Source organism: Dermacentor andersoni, chromosome 1 (assembly GCF_023375885.2).
Source record: "Dermacentor andersoni chromosome 1, qqDerAnde1_hic_scaffold, whole genome shotgun sequence".
NCBI lineage: Eukaryota > Metazoa > Arthropoda > Arachnida > Ixodida > Ixodidae > Dermacentor > Dermacentor andersoni.
In genome coordinates this window covers 125,219,690-125,236,840 of record NC_092814.1, presented here as the reverse complement: position 1 = coordinate 125,236,840, position 17,151 = coordinate 125,219,690, and the positions used below count along the sequence as shown (strand labels likewise).

Below are 17,151 nucleotides of genomic sequence, written 5' to 3'. Positions count from 1 at the left end.
TTGCATCATGCGCGAACTCCATCCACTTGGAGGTATCTACCCGAAAACTCGAGGTTTATCGAGCGAGCGCCTCACATTGTGCCCAAAAAGGTCCGTGGTTCAAATCCCGGTGACAGGCAAAATTTCCGCCGGATTAAAAAGAAACAAAATCCGCGTGTTGATAAACTTGCCTAAACAGGCCTGGAGTGCGGCCTGATCCCGGTAACGCGCTCCCTCACCAGAGCAGGATTGGCCACTCTGGTGCAACACTTGGCCACAACCTCCTATATGACTACAATAATATATTGTCTTCAGCGATATGGTTGTTAAAAATGAGGGCGCTATTGTGTCTTATTTTGCGGAGTCACGTACGGGAGCGGTTATTTTTGCTGATCAAAGACATCACAAATTTGATAATTGCATCAGTTTGCTATCTTGCGTGTGGCGTGGTACATGCCTACATTTAATAAAGGGAAAATTAGACATCCACCCATTCGTCGCAATTGCTACAAAGGAAACCCATACGGGTTCCTCGAAAGAAAAGCCTCGCAGTTGAAGAAAAATTCGTCCTGGTCCAGGACTCGAATCCGGGACCACCGCCTTTCCGGGGCAGCCGCTCTGCCATATGAGCTAACCAGGTGGCTAGCAGATAGCAGGGCGAAGTCGAATTTGTCAACAACTCGAAGGCAAATGCAAGAGTTTGACGAAAATAGTTCTGCGGAAACCCGCAAGGTGGAGAGAGGTAATTACTAAAGGAAATATTAGACATCCACCCGTTCGTAGCAATTGCTTGAGCATGCCTACATTTACTACTGCCCATGCGGTGCACATGGGTCGATCCAAATGGCTGATATCGGAGTCCCTTCTCACATCGGTCCAGCAAAAAATGTCACAATTCAATTTATTTATTTATTTATTTATTTATTTATTTATTTATTTATTTAATGATCATATTATGCGTAAACAAAGTCTGTATGAAATTGTGCATGAGCGAGAGTCTCGCGCAAGGAACTGACCACGTTAATCAAGAAAGCCGAAATGCATGTACTTGGGCTGTTTGGCTTATGTCTTGAGCCAAATAAACAGACATATATAAAACATATAAACAAACAGATAGATAGATAGATAGATAGATAGATAGATAGATAGATAGATAGATAGATAGATAGATAGATAGATAGATAGATAGATAGATAGATAGATAGATAGATAGATAGATAGATAGATAGATAGATAGATAGATAGATAGATAGATAGATAGATAGATAGATTCCATGTGTAAATCCATCGATACACCATAAAAGGCAGGAGGAAGTCACAAAAGGATAAGAATGACGGAAATACAACCAATGTGCCCTAGAAACGATTTTGCGTCCTCGAGATATAACCACATTCGTAACTTATGAACCTAATACCTTCTTGGACAAAGAGTAGAGCAAAACGATTTCCACAATCTTCATCTGCTTTCGCTCGTCCGTAGTCTTGTATCTTCCTTTTGGGCAGCGCTTGCGCTGGCCTCTTCCCACCGCGACCAGAAGCGGTGGGAAATGATCAATCTCGACAAGCGTTTTTGTTTCGTTTTCGCGCCACCGCCATCTTCTCCTGTCGGCTATCCGCCTCTCTCCTTCTTTCTTTCCCCCCTTCCTTCCCCCTTTTTCATTTCGTTTCTTGAGTCTGGGTGCTGCGCAGCGGGGCATCACGCCTATAATTTCCGCCCAAGCTCGGCTTGGAGGCCCAGGTTGGCCGAGCGGCGACTCCGGGAACTGCATCTTCATCCAGCGCCGCGGCCGCCAATGCTCGTTGGGGCTTCGGAGCTTCTCACGGGCCTGGGCCGCTTTCATTTCCGCCCCGCCTGGCGGGCGCCTGTAGCGGGCCGCTGCTGCAGGACCGCCTTCCGATTGTCGCTGCGGCGGCAGCAGCCATAAGGAGTCGTTTACGCATCCGCCGACGTCATTGCTCGCCGCCTGGGCGTGGGTGCCCTCCGAAGGCTATAACGCAAACGGAACGCTGTTCGCCTTCCTAGTAAGATGCTGGCTAATTTCTACTACGCCGCACTGGACTTGGAAAGAGAGGGCACCATTCGGAGCTGCCGGTGGCGACTGGTTGATTGATTGATTTTTAACTCGAAAAACTACATCTGGACAACGTGGACTATAAGTGACGCCTCTGTGAAAAGCTCCCCGTTGCCTTCGATTGCCTCAAGTTCTTTGAAACTTCGGCGTTAACACCAGAGATGGTAGCGGGCAGATATGGCTCCTACTGGGTATGTGTACTACATGAGCGTTTTCCCATTCCCCACCCATAAATATAAGGCCGCCTGGAAAACAGTCTGCGACGTCATGCTCAGGAGCGGAGCGAAGCGACATGGCCAGCTGTTAAGCCGCCAAAGCAGGCGCTTTGTGCTCAGTGGGCTCATACCTTGTGGTTAGGAAAGACACGCACTAGTTGAAAAGGCCCACTGTTCGACGTTGTAGAGGCAAGAAACTAACGTGACTTGTTGAAACCCTCATGTGAAAAGTTCTTATGCAGGAAATTAATAGTTACTCCCTCTACGTGGTTCACCGGCGTTGTACTATTTATTATTGGTACTTCTGTGGTTCACTTTTCTCGATGCGCTCACCACCGTTCCTGCGCATAGCAAGATGTTGATTGACTGTAGTGGTCAAAATCAGAACATAACGATGCATTCTAAAACAATCAACCGTATCGTGTACTTTCATGATGTCTACTGACTTCGCCTAACGACAAGCCCAGAGTACCTGTCGTTGGGATAGTGACCTCGCCAACGTGAAATGGATGAAGAGAGAACAAAAGACAAAGAGCTTAACCAGGACGCACAAACTTTGCTACCCTAAAATGGAGGAAAAGGGTGAGGGGGAGATAATGATGAAGAGAACAGAAAACCACACAGTATGAACGTCACACGCACGTGTGAATAATGTTCATTACTTATTTAGAGACGGCCGCATGTTCCAGCCCAGGTATTCACCAAGAAGTTCTTACGCTAGAACATTTCGTAAGAGGCGATAACATCCTATTGTGGTGTTACACCAAAGCGGCTGGCCATTGTCACAAAGCACTTACAAAAGGAAAACTTTGTGAATTCGTCCCCATGTTTTCTCTGCTCTTAAATGGGAAGGTTCCTCTTTTGGACTGCATTCTAGATGGCGCAACAACGCTGTAAGGAGTACAGGAACCTTGAAATCGCGGGCGGTCCCCGTGGGTCACCCCTAACCCATGTTCAATGACCGTGGTAAGGAAAGAATTAAGGGGCATGTTCCTGAACACGGTTCTCGGAGGTCATCGCGCTCTCAATGTAAAGCACTTCTCTCGGATAACGGCGTTGTGCGTTTGTGACTTCCCTCCAGCTAGATCCATACTCTAGGTCTCCGGCGTGTACATTGTATTGGCGTCTCTTGTGTGAAAGGAGCTCAAATGTGCTCCTTATATGGTTAGGCTGCCGGTTTGCTGCTTTGTCATTTAGCTTCGCAATGTTGCTGAATTCTCTAACTCATTTGTTCGTTACTGTACTGTAGCACACGATAAACAGACCCGATTTCTTTTTCATAGAACTTTTGCACCATAGTGTAAACGCCTCGTGCATTTCCTCGCTTAAATCTAGTACTACTGTCACTGTTTTGTTTTCGCATTATTTATGTGCTCGAACTAGAGAGAGCGCACGTGCACTTATTCGCGTGCGCAGTATTAACATGTAAAGACAATAACAGGATGTGTGTTCACTGTTCCTTACCATACTGCTACCAGTATATTTATAATTTTAGCAAGAGGCTAATTTTTTTTTTTTCAGAAAGACTACACTAGTATCTTCTTGGGCGAGGCAGTAAGGAAGCTTTTATTCCCATTAGCTTTATTTCTGATTAGCCGGCCGGCCAAGAGGCCGATTCAGGTGATTGGGGGAGGAGGAGCTAGCCTCAGGCGAGCCAATGACGAAGATCAATAAGAATGGAAAATGAAAAGAAGGAATTGTTACAAAATATAAGCCTTGGCCTACCAGAACGCCCTGCGTTCTGGTAGGCCAGGATCCGGATGTACCGAACAATAGCAAACAAAGTTCTTACTTTTGAACAGTTCGAAAGAGCAGGTATAGACGTATATATACATATTGTTAGCCGAGGCTGCCTGCCAATGACATATAGCTCTTACGAGTCAAGATCTTCGTGAATTCGGCCCCAGGTGCTGCTGAAAAGAACCCCTTTATTTTCGACGCGTGAGGCTCGCCGACAATTGCACATATGAACACGACTTTATTGGAGAAGCAAATACTGCTGCAGTAGCCGTTTCATTTCAGCACGTCAATGCAATATGTACACAAAAAATCAAACGCGCGTTCTTTGCAAATTGTCGCGCCAACAGCGCTCGCGTGTGTATTTGGCTGCGAAAACCACTGCCGTGTCCCAGCGTCGGGCAACCGATTCGGGTTGAAAAGAGTTGGCGCAGCAAGACACGCGCGTTTCCCCGGGCCGGCTGAGACATAAGCGTGGCGGTGCGCGAGGCGGTAGGCGCTCACCGGAGCCCGCGCCGCGGGATGCGAGCCCGGACCGTGGCGACAAACCGTCCCTCCAAGGAAGCAGAAGGAGAAAGGGGAGAACGCGGCTGTTCATTTGCGGTGACCACGCCTACCGAGTCCGGCTCGTCCAATTAGAGCCGTCCTCCCGATTTCCTTTCCTTTAATCTCCCCTCTCTTCGCCGTCTCCCTCCTCAATCCATCTACTTGCTTGCCTCTCCTCGCCCCTTTCCGCCCACCGCGGCCGAAACCAAAGAGAGAAAATAACACCGGCATCTCTACCAGAACACATCTCGTCCATCCAGCGCGGCAGACAAAAAGTTAATTACCAGGGTCCATTAAAAGTTGCGGGCCCCTCCAGCCCCGGAGACCAATTGCCGGCAAAACTTATCATAAAACAGACGAGGGGCCGCGCGTAAAGAGAAGAGGGGAGGCCGACGTTCACTTTAACACCGGCCGCCTTCTCACCCTCAAAACCGAAGCGTCGTTAGGGCCGCGGCTGTAACCGGCGCTTATATCTATGTCCCTCCCTTCGGCGTCTTTGCTTTTTGATAATGGGCGCGCATCGCGCGAGGTCCTTCGGACATCGATCGGCGCCCAACGACTGATGATGCTCGTCGCGATGCCCCCCGGGCTGCTTGTGTGTTTACGCGCCTCCTCGGGCCGCGCTAGCCGCAATTAAACACCCCTCTCCGGATCGGGACCCACCTCGCCCATAACGGCTCCGGTTGTTTTCGCAGCGCGCTAACCCATTGGCCCGTAAAAGGTGCGCGCAGATAACGGTCCTCCGTCTGTCCGGCAGCGGAGGCCCGATAACGGCGCCCCCCCCCACCCCCACCCCCACTTCCTCACCCCGCAGACCCCCTCTCCTTATCGTGGCCTCTGGTTCTCGGATCGCGCTTTTAATTTGTGGCTTGTCTGTCTCTGCAGCGCACAACTTTCCTCCATCCCGACGAAATCCCACCTTCGCGCACTCGAACGAAAGTCTTGAGGGAGCACTTGGCCACGGGGTTCAGCCGCTCGTGTCTGTCTGCACAGCTCGTCTGTGACGATGATGCATTTTGTTTGCTCCCAGCTGCCGCGTGGTTGTGCAAAACACAGCAAAAATCTCCACTAGACAACAGCGCACGTGCACAGTATCAATGAGAAACAGTGACTACAGGTGCAGAGCAAAAGGCACTTCCGTCTGCACTCCGTATCACACAGCTGTGTGTTTTCTTCAAGAATATGCTTCTAGTGGCGTAGATTCTAATGTATATAGGCTACTCAAAAATTTCGGTTAGATGTTACCCAGTATAAGTAGGTCCGCTGCCCACTGTAAAAGGTAGGGCACTACTCAGGGAAATATAACCGTAAGATGGCAACAATGCATGCCTCGGTGGTATATGGTCATTCACGCTGCACATCTTTTCAGAGACTGCCAACTATGCTCTGCCACTACTCGCATCTTTGCTGTCAAGAAGAGTAACGAAGCATTTGTGAAAGCGCTGCCACGCTGGGAGCAAATTGAAGGCGACGTGTGATTTTAACGCGGTATGACTGAAGTCTCAACGGATAAATAACATATGCCCGTTACATCCATTAAATAAACTCACAACAAGAGAAACCCTGCTTAAGTGTACTTCATAACCATTCACAGTTTACTACATTGCGCCTTCCCAATGTGCAAGTTATGGGTGAACATGTAAGCCGCATAAGTTGGCGATTCCTCCTTAAAAATTTTGTCATCACTCTTGCTCAGGGAAAACTGACACAGTAAGGGGACAATCTTTGCAAGTTATGCCGGTAGTCTTAAGCAATTTATTAAACGCTTCATAATTTATGGCAAGAAAGTCATACTCCAGAGGGGCCGAATTAAGAAAGCTTTGGTTCGTAAGAACCCTCTGTCATTCGCCGGCCGTCTTCGCTATGACTGTCGATTAGAACTACATTCATTTCCTGCGAAACGCTTCAAGGCAAACAAACCGCTTTTAAAGAAGAGCGGAGTTTTTTTTTTTTTTTTTTTTCTATGACGCAAGCTTGTTTATAGCATGTCTTGCAGGACGCTGTGGCCCATTGCACAAAAAGTATGAGAGCACTAAGACAGCGGGTAATTTTCTTGTAAATAAAGAAAGGAAAACAGCTTGCATACAAGAATAACAGGTGATGGGCTGTCTGGAGAAGTACTTAGTCCTGCGAGATGTGCAAGAAGCTGCAGCTGCAGTCGCGCATGAGTTTGAAACGTCGCAGCCATTGGACACTCCGTGCCAGCGACTACACCGAAAGCTTGGCTTTTCTACACTTCGTGTTTTTGAACGTTGCGCTCTTCTCTCTTTCAATGTCAGAGGCCATCGATAAGTTCTGTTCCAACCACCGCTCCATATTGTACAGCTGTGTTATCCTTCTAGGTTGTCTTACCAGCCGCCGCGGTGGATTAGCTGCTATGGTGTTGCGCTGCTAAGCACGAGGTCGCGGCATCAAATCCTGGCTGCAGCGGCGGCCGCATTTCGAAGGGGGCGAAATGCAAAAACTCCCGTGTCCCGTGCATCGATGGCACGTTAAATATCCCCTTACAAGGGCCACTTACAAGAGGGACAAGCAGAAAAACACACACAAATAAGACAAGCTCAGCACATCTCCTGCGTTTCCATTACTTCCTCCTGTCTTAAGGAAATGCATTTTTTTATTTAAATAAATCGTAACATTCGGGCGCAGAAGTTTACAACCGAATTTTTTATTCAAACATTCTCCTAGTTGCTTGCGCCCTTCCTCGATATGGTCGTAGTGTTTTTTCAGCAGATCTTTCTGCGATTTCCCGACGAGGTCGAACTTTACCGCGTAATTGAACGAGGTAAAACTACGAGTACGTGCACCTTCTTCATCAACCCCCATAGAGTTTCTCACTATATTGCCTAGCGGGAAATCTGGCGCTGCTGGGCTGTGGTATGCATGGGAATGCCGATATATTGTGACTTCGGATTGGCATCGTTCTCGGAGAGCCAGGAAGCACCGTTCCGTCTGTCACAATGATTAATTTTCTACTAAAACAGCACGTAAAAACTGTTTTATCTTTATTATTAAACAAAAACATGTTTTGTTTAACTATGAGAACTTTTTGTTGCATGTACAGTTATACGAAGCGTAAGAAGTATCAGCGGGCCGCTCAAGTTGGAGGACAGACGACAAGATTCGTGCTTGCTTTGGAACAGTTTGTCGTCTGTTTGCTTTTCTTCGCTTGGCTACGCATTGTAGGTGAGTACATTTCACTGGAAGATGCAATATGCATGAATGGAAACATTTTATGAAGATTTTACTTTAAGAACGCGTTCTTTGTGTAGCCATATCTGCGTTCTAGACGAAGCCTCTTACAACACCAGCCAACACGAGCCTCGCAGACACATAAGCCGTCATTCCCATTAAGGCACGGCGCCCCTTAAGAAACTCCCATAGACGGTGGCGCCGGATTTCCCTCTATGTGTTAAGTGAGAAACTCTACGTCAACCCCAAAATTTCTTCTTCTTCTTCTTCTTCTTCTTCTTCTTCTTCTTCTTCTTCTTCTTCTTCTTCTTCTTCTTCCCCTTCTTCTTCTTCTTCTTCCCCTTCTTCTTCTTCTTCTTCTTCTTCTCCTCCTTTTTCTTCTTCCTCTTCATCATCATCATCATCATCATCATCATCACATTCTTCTTCCTCTTCGTCGTCATCATATTCTTCTTGTTCTTCTTTAAGCTGAGTGGGTTGTCGATGTGACAGCTTGCGTCTCAGTTTCCGTCGTTTGCAGATGGAGTGTTACGTGGCAAACAAGAGATATAACCATTCTGTATGTGTTGTGTTGACAAATGTTGGCTGCTAGATAAAAATCACAACCGTCTATCTTCCCTTAAATAATTTTTCCTCTCTCTTTGCAGTCAACACAGGAAGCTCCTCTCACGTACTCGATAGCTGATATCTTTGCGAATGGTAAAATTAACAGTTCATATGACTGTAATAATAGGTAAGTAATGTCGGACGACATTAACCGACCAGTGTCAATGCGCCTTTGTCTGTCCACTGGCTTTGCAGCAAAACAATAATTTCTCAAACAGGGTGGCTTCACAAGGACATACCGTTTGTTGCTGCCAATGTCTGTTCCCCTTTAAGTTGCGGATACAACTGGTGAAAAAAGCTAGAGGGAATAAAAGAGGTCAAACCCAGTTTTCAACAATACACAAACAACGCGTCTAGCAGCCGCGGTTTTTTTTTTCGTTCTTTTTTCCTTCAACTTTTCTAAAGGCAGTGCGCTGACAGTTTCGTAGCCGGTTGTACTTCGCGCTCTATTTTTGCACATCTAAGTTATTCCGATTTGTTTCTCCTAGCACTAATTTCTTATTTGATAAAAAAATGGAAATGCAAGAGAAAACATACTCTTTGCATACCTCTCTGATCAACTTTCTTTTCAATGTCGTTTAACTACCAAAGCATGTTTTCGCGTCCGAACAAGCTCAAATATTTTTTTCTTCGTTTACGTTTAAGTAACATTTTTTGTTTCTCTTTCGGGAAAAAAAGCTACAAAGCAAAATATGCTTGGCCCGCTCGTTACCACGCAATCGCCTAAAAGCTAAACCTAACGTTGTATACCAAATTTCATGATGCTATATCATCATTAACGTCTGGCAATTGTTTACCATCACTCGAAACTTCTGCCATTCGTTGCATTAATATGCCTTGGCAGTAGGCGCTTCATCCCCATCAAAGGCGTTCTTAAAGCTTTTGCATAATGCGTCCGTCGCTTAATTTGACGTAGAGAATGCAGCTAGAACACAGTCTACAGCAGTACAAAGCACACAAATAAACGTGGATAATTTGTAGCTTGCAGCGTCAGTAACACTTGGGCACAGACCCCTATATACAGCGTCACGACAACACTCTGCCTGTTGCAAACGTTTATTAAAGTTATTAAAGCCATTTTATTTCTCTTTTATTGGTTCATAGCCTGTATTTGGCCCTTTGCTACTTTCGCTTCACCGTGTCCATCTATGTGATGGTCCAAGTCTGATTGTTTCCATAGCAACTAACACGCAGCAGAAAATAAAACGCTGACCGCGCCAGCTTTATTTGGCCGGAGAAAATTGAAGCTGCTATCGTATCTGTAATCTTTTAAACGGTTGTTTATTCACCGTGGTGGCGTCTGTGGGCGTTTATTTGGCCGCGCTTGTTTAACTGCGGTATTCTCTCCGTAGTTAAAGGACACAGAACGCCTCGGAAACAAAGAAATTGCAGTATCGAGGAAAGGTATCGCACGACCCAGCAACACAGAAAATGAAAATAGAGGGCCATTTCTGGGCTATCGCCTGCCCGGCTAAATTGCAAGCTAAGGCAACTGACTTTTTTTACATTGCTCACTCCCATCGGCGGTTTCATCGTGGTATAGCTGTCATGACTCTAGCTTTTCGAAATTGAACTCAAGAGGGGCCCGGAAGCATACCCTCAATCGCCTTGTAGATTTCGTCTTCGCGATACTTCCTCGCCAAGTAAACTTCCTCGCTTCATTCATTCATTCATTCATTCATTCATTCATTCATTCATTCATTCATTCATTCATTCATGATGGCGATGATTTCCGCATTTCCCGTCGTGCCGGCCGAGTCCACCTATATCTATACATTTGCTGGTAGACAATCTTCGCCCTTGGCCCCTTAGGGTATGTGAAGAGTTGGCTATAGTGCACAATGTTCTTCAAGTATTCCGAAACATCTGCAGCTAAACGATGGCAACATCATCCACGACCTAAATGCCCACGTGCTCCGCATTCAAGAATAATACCTTCTTGTTCTAGCGAATAGGGTCCACTGGGAGCTGGTAGTGCAAATTTTCGGGCGGCATTCTTGCGATCAAAAGACAGAATTACCTGAACACGACCTAGCATTGTCTTTCGCATTGATTCCCATTACTGGACGCAAGATGTGAGACCAGGCTAGTTAGTATTTCATATTGATATGACCAGCGCAAAAACAGACGCAGAACACAAAAAGAAAGAGGCAGCGCAAGTCCCTGTCGCTTCTTTTTGTGTTCTCTGACTGGATACAAGCAGCTTTTTGCACTAGTTTTAAAGAAGATTCTGGGGGGACCTAGCTGACGCCACCCGTAATGATTTCATTCTTTCAAAAAAAGATGCGCGGTTATGTTGCGGGTCTTGGAAGAGGCACACACGTGTACCACTCCCGTCATTCGATTTCGAGTCCTCACTTCGCGTTATCCCACACATCAGCTACAAGGCGAGAGACAGTTTTCATGTCAGCTATTGGCCAACAGGGGCTAGCGGTACAAGAAGGCAGAACTGCCCTGCACTCAATAACAGAGCCTTCCTGTTGGGTATTCTTCTCCCTGGGAACTTGTTCTTGGACAAGTTCGTGTTTAGGCTTGCTGTATTATATGTTCTTTACGCAAAGCAGAAGTGCATGAAGCAGGGAAACAGGAAAAAGGAGAGACCCAGGGAAGCGCCTTCTGTGCGTCTATTCTTTTTCCTGTTCCCTATGCTATTCCCCTCTGTGCCAAGACCAATATGTATAGCAAGTCTTCTCCTCGCGTACGTCCTTCGCCAAGTGTTCAGTTTACCACTAGCCGCAAGCCCCACGCTTTGCGTGCCGAGACCAGAAAGCTTTCGCGTCAAGGGACCAAGATGGCGGTTCGCGAGGTCTCACGATGGAATCGAACCCCCCTTCCCCATCTTCTTGGCGCGTTCTACATGCACGGAAGGATGCCTTCTCGATGCAACTCTGCCCACCAGGCGGCAGCGGTGGCTGCACCGAGCAGCGGCGACGACGCGCCCGCGGGAGAAAATGACGCCTACGTCAGCGTCCGCGGGGAATTCGGCGGCGGTGGCCAGGGAAAGCGCAACGCCGGCGGCCATCCACTTTGGGGAGTTTGCGTCTCGCACTCGTTAGGGTCGTTATCGGGCGAGCCCGCGTTCCCCCCGCGCCGGCGGCATCGGAACCACGTCTCGGGCCAGCGTGCGCGCGGGCGAACGAACGCGCTGTCACTGGCGGAGCCAACTTTTAATTATTCTTCAATTAGCCTAACGAGCCTGCTCCGTTCCCCGACCTCCATCGACGACGGCGAAGCGAGGCCCCGTTTTTGGTGAGCCAGGAACGCGAAGGGCAAAACCCGAAAATTACCTCCACCAAAGTTTTGATCCCCCACGGGGAGAAATATCCTCTCCCGCGCGGGCTGCAGCACGCCAACCTCAGCTCGCCTTTTCGCCTCACTCCATCTCTATCCCTCCCTCTCTCTCTCTCTCTCTTTCTCTCGGTTTTTCTGCCACACGCACGCGCACACGTATCTATTCCTTTCTTTCTTTCTTTTTTTTTTTTTGATGTTGCTGTCGTTCCTTACCGGCTCCCGGTCGTTAATTTTGCACTATCCTGCTGCGCGATTCTACGGCCTGAAAAACGCCAACGGCCGCCGATACGTTCCGTTTTTCAGGATTTGTATAAGTTACACTTCGCGCTTGGAAGAAAAAGAAGATAATTTGCCCCATCCTCTCCCTGCCCTCTTAGGTCTCTTCTTTATTTTCATTCACCGGAAGCAGTGGAAAAGTAAAGATGAAAGAAAGCTCTTCTTCAGCATTGTGGTAGTTTAATACTTAAATACAGAGTACAATCTCATTGTGTTTTTCTCAGAAGTAAAAAACATTGTGACAGGGAAGACAGAAGAAATTTAGTGTAAATTTTTTATCTCTATCATGCACGTTGTTTGTGACAGCTGAAGAAGAACAGTACCTAGCTACCTTAAGACAAAATATTAGTGAATATATGAAGGCCTATTATTCGCTTTAAGATAATGGTGGTGGAGTGAACAGGTAATTTCTTTTTATAACTTTTCATTTGTTTCGTCAACTTTGCCACATTTACACAGCTAAAGCAATATAAAAAATAGCGCAATATAAGAAAGTATGCGGTCGAATGTGTACCACGCCGTCCCTCTTTCCTGTCGACGCTGTTATCTTAATTCAAGTGTTAATTGGTTTGTTAATTGTTAGTTGTATAGGTTGAAGTTGCTTTTGCGTTTCCAAACCGTACCAGAGACGCCGAGTGATGGACACTGCGATGTAAATTTATGTTGTTCCGATTGTACCTGGAACTGTTGAAAGTGACAGTGAGTACGTAAGAAGTAACCCTCTGAAGGCAGCGTTGAGTGCAGGGGGCGGGAGTTGTATAAGTGATTACATTAAGGCATTGTTTGAAAACGGTGCAGTGGATAGAAGAAGTTACTTTTTCGGCAAAACAGCACTTGAAACTGTGTACATCATAACTTTTGTGTAAATCGCTGATTAACTTTGAATTGTCTAATATTCAGTACTTAAGTTGTCATTAATCGCTTGAACGAACGTATTCCAAATGCAGAATAGAAGTGCTGAAGGCATATCCGCTCAGTAGATATCCTCAGACTAGCACCAATTTAGACATCTGTTCCCAAACTTGCGGCGAAATGCATTCGTGTTCCACGTAACACTTAACCAGAAAGTCTTCCTTGCACGCTACGGGGCAGAACTAAGGGGGCATGAATTGTTAGTATAATCTAAGGATTTCTAATAATTCGACACAGGCTTTGAGCGCTCACGGTCTTCGATTCCGAAATAACAACACGTGGCCTAAAGATTTATTTAATAAATTTTAATAATTTGAAGAGCTAATCAGCGACTATACCACAATTTCTGACTCCGCTAGTGCGAATAACGTGTGAACAATAAAAAGATGAACACTCTTTTCTTCACTGTGCTGCTTTTCAAGATGACCTAAAGTCCTCACTAAAACACGTGGTAGACGAGCGGTGTCTTTCTGCGGCACTCAGGAAAACGGTGATCTAAACGTTTGCCCCATTTGGACAATCTATCTTCGCCCGAAACGCTTATCGAGCGCTATTGTGAAGTCATTCCATGACAACGGACTTATTCAGGTCTTGATGAGGTCTACGTGTACGTACGTCCCCATTTTCGCTCGCCCCCTCCTCCCTCCCTCGCTGAAGAGCTGGCCAGAACTTTGTGATTCTTGCTGAGCTTTGTTTTTCCACTACAATAAACATAGCTTTTTCATTTAGTGTTGGAAGAATTCACAAACACGCCGCTTATTTCACTCGTTTCTGATATACAGTCATTTCAGCAATGTGACAGCTCTGCATTTTTGTTGTTCTTTACACGTTCCGGATCGTAAAAAAGGTTGAGTAGACGGCATCAGCGTGTTTAAGACTAACTGGTAATTCAAATTTAGCTAAAGACAGACGCAGCGTCGTCATTTCGCTTTTTGTACTGTCTCTCATGTTCTGTGCGTCTTTGATAACAGCTGACCCGCACATGCGAAACCATTGAACTACGTGACGTTGTTCGTGTGTGTGTGCGCGCGCACTGGCCGCGTCTTCCGTTCCTGTATCTCTCATTTTTATAATCCCCTGTTCCCCTCTCCCAGCGTGGGTTAGCCGACTGGACGACCTTCTGTTTAACATCCCTCAGCTTTTTCATTTACATCTCTCTCTCTCTCTCTCTCTCTCTGTGGTATGTTCTGTTGAAGTTTCATTTATGTACGAATAAACTCTCTTGGTCACAAGCAAGCCTCTGGCTGAAAAACGTTTTTATCCATGTCTGCATAACCAACCCAATTATACTAATTTGTGGGTATATAATGCTTCATAACTGCATCTTTGATACGGTACAGTATCCTTAGTCAGCTGTAATATTTTAATGTTGAATTTAACGAGACGGAATCATTCGCGTACAGCAACACTTTAGCGCTGCTCCAGTGAGGTTCTTCCTTAAGCTCAGGCAGAATGAACACTTTTCAAACGTGCATACATACATCCCGTCTCTTTCGGGTCTCGAACACCCGATTACCAAGTATTTCAACAACCCCACGGAGCACATTTAAAACGTGCAGCGCAGGTCGACTGTCTCTTTTTGTTCGTCAAATGTTGCTTTCTCCTATGCTAAGTCGTGAGTTTGCGGGCCTACAAGAACGCAGAAGAATGTTTACCACATTAGGGGAAAAAAAGAGGCCCTGAATTCACAAAGTAATTCGTTCTTAAGAGATCCTTGCCACTGGCCGGCCGCCTTCACTAATAATACGCCCCGCATCGCGATCCTATATATAGCGTAAAAAGTTTTAATGAATACGGACCAAGGGCCGATAATTTAATGTAGCGATTATTATTGCCACGTTCCGTTCTATTCTTACATTCGACCACACTGGTGCAGTCGGCCTCAGTGACAACACAGATAGGGCGCTGTTCAGGCATATGGCAAAACGTGAAAACAAATAAAATAAGAACACAGTCATTGCGATGCTCAGTTGTAGATGTTATAGGGAGTATTGTGTGTACCAGTATAGCGATATTGTTCAGGAACGTCGTGATGTGCTTCTTATTGGATGTCCGTGTTCACTGTCGCACCCCCTTCGTGTGTCGACGCTGAAATTTGCGCTAGGCCTATTCGTAGGATATTTCTCGCAACTGCTCACGTTTCTAGTATTCTTTGTTTTCGATCACTTTCGTTTGTAACAATCGCCCACAGAGCTAAAGGTCACTTGCATTCTTACTGTTGGTTGCGGTTTCGTATATGTAATTGAGGAACGAATAGTAAATATACAATGAAATTTTAATTACCACTGTGACAAACGCGGACACGACCCTAGACCATTACCCGACATCCTCCCACGCTTGAAAAGTGCAAATTCAGCCCAGATGACATAGGATGCAACAAGTGTGACAGCATTTTATTTGAATTAAGAGCTTACTGCAGCGTCATTTCAGACACTGTAGAAGCTTGGGCAAAGTGGCGTGACATTCTTTTTCAACAGCGCAAAGGACAAGGACGAGACGAGTGCACACACACAGCGCAACACAAAACGAAGTTGAAAGTTACCATCTCATTCAAGCCTGGAATGTCCGATTTCTAAATATAACCAGAACATGACGGAGCACATTAATAGGCGTGTATAAGCATTTTTCATATGCTGCGGGTCTTCCTTGTTGATTAATCAGTCATTCGCAAAATCTTATCGCATTTACACAGCAACGTTTGCGTTTCAACATCCGATGCGGATAAAATACGGATAAAGAGTGAAAAGTTAAAGCTAAGCGGCTGCGCAGTTCAAGTAGACCGTTGTTTACAAGAAAATGACTATAAGCTTCCGGCTTTACTATAATCTTCATCGCCATGTCCCCTCGTAAAGCATGGTGAAACGGAAAATATAAATCAAAGGCTGTAAACCTAAACAGAAACACAGCGCTTCCCTATGCACAAGGACAGATTAGAAAGGAAGGGAGAAAGCAAAGAGCGACAGGGCGTTTACGCGTGTCTAGACGACATCAGAAATAAATAAAGCAGCATATGTGTGATTATTGGCGGTCGACAGAAACACCAGCAGTGGTGGGAGAGAGTCTAAACTGGCATCGCGTGTCGGCAGAGAGAAGGACCGGTGTTTATGACAGAGTCCCCTTTCCTTCGCTCGTCTTGCAAAGACAAGCATGAGGAGCGCAGAAAAGGGAGAGGGGGGTGCATCAAGTGCCGGCGAGCGCGTGCTGCTTCGGCTCGAGGCGATGGCACGCCCCTGCCTCTCGCCCGTCGCATCCGTCATCGCCGGCGAGAGCAAAACCGAGGCGGAGCCCGCCTTCATAACCGCTAGGAACAAAGCCCCTGCGCTCCGTTATGTCTCCCCTCGGAGTCGCGATCGAGCCTTTTCATTGGCCAACGAGCGCGCACGTGATGCGCTCCGACCAATAAGGAAGGAGCGCACCATATCGGCGATTAATAAAGGCTGCTCGCTCCCCCTTACGGCGATAGCGACCGCCGCATCAACCGGCGAAGCCGCGAAAAGCGCGAGTGGGAAGCGAGAGAGGACGGGAAATAGTCAAGGAGCGTGCCAAAAATACGGGCAGACAGATCGGGAGGCCGACCTCACCTGGTGTGTTCGGGCCCTCCGGCGCAGATGGCTGACGCGCTTGCACGCAGAATCCATCTTCACCTCTCTTCCCGTCATTTTCTGCGTCGGGACGACAATACTTTTCAACAGCGTGGCACCTTGTGATGACCGCTGCTTGCAATTCGAATGCGTTTCCTCACACGAACGTCGAACGCGAGAGCGTGAAGCAGGACGCGACGGCTCGGTGGCATAGGCGCCAGTGTCATGTTTCATCCACGGCGATCGGTCTGTCAGAGGCGCGCGCGCTGCACTTTGGCCGAGGAACGCGTTAAGAAACGCGAGGCGAGCGGCCGCGGCTGCGGCGTTGTCACGAGGCGAGCTTTGCCCCCGCAGTTGCTCCGCTACCAGCCTGGCCTCGCCTGCAGCGGGGCGACTCGGACTCAACACGGTCATTGGAGTTTAAACCCCGGGCGCGGCGCTAGCGGCCCCGCAGTGCCCGGGTGACCAGTTTAGCTTTTAACAGATCCCTTTGCCAGTCGCACTCCTGCCTCCCTCCTCTCCCCGACGCTCCGCCCAAGAAACAGTACTTTCAAAGAGGAAGTGAACGAACGAACACCCCAACTAGCCGGTCGGTCTACTTTCTTCAAGCGCGCCTCTTTTTGTGAACTTTTGTCCTTTTGTAGCTACTTGCTGCCCCCTCCGTTCTATCGCCCTGTTCTATCGCTCGCTCCTCTCGACTCGCTCTCTTGCTTTTCCTGCGCCCACTTTCCTCTCTTCCTTCGT

At 47.1% G+C, this 17,151-nt stretch overlaps 1 long non-coding RNA gene across 2 annotated transcripts in view; it reads right to left on the bottom strand.

Moving 5' to 3' along the window:
• The window catches only part of LOC140216635 (uncharacterized), a 169,051-nt gene extending 152,151 nt beyond the window's left edge, over nucleotides 1-16,900 (bottom strand). The window contains exon 1 of one of the 2 annotated variants that reach the window (XR_011893209.1): nucleotides 16,408-16,900. This is a non-coding gene — a long non-coding RNA (uncharacterized lncRNA). The remainder of the gene's footprint in view (nucleotides 1-16,407) is intronic. The other variant, XR_011893208.1, reaches the window with a different exon arrangement.
• Between the last annotated feature and the right edge of the window lie 251 nt (nucleotides 16,901-17,151).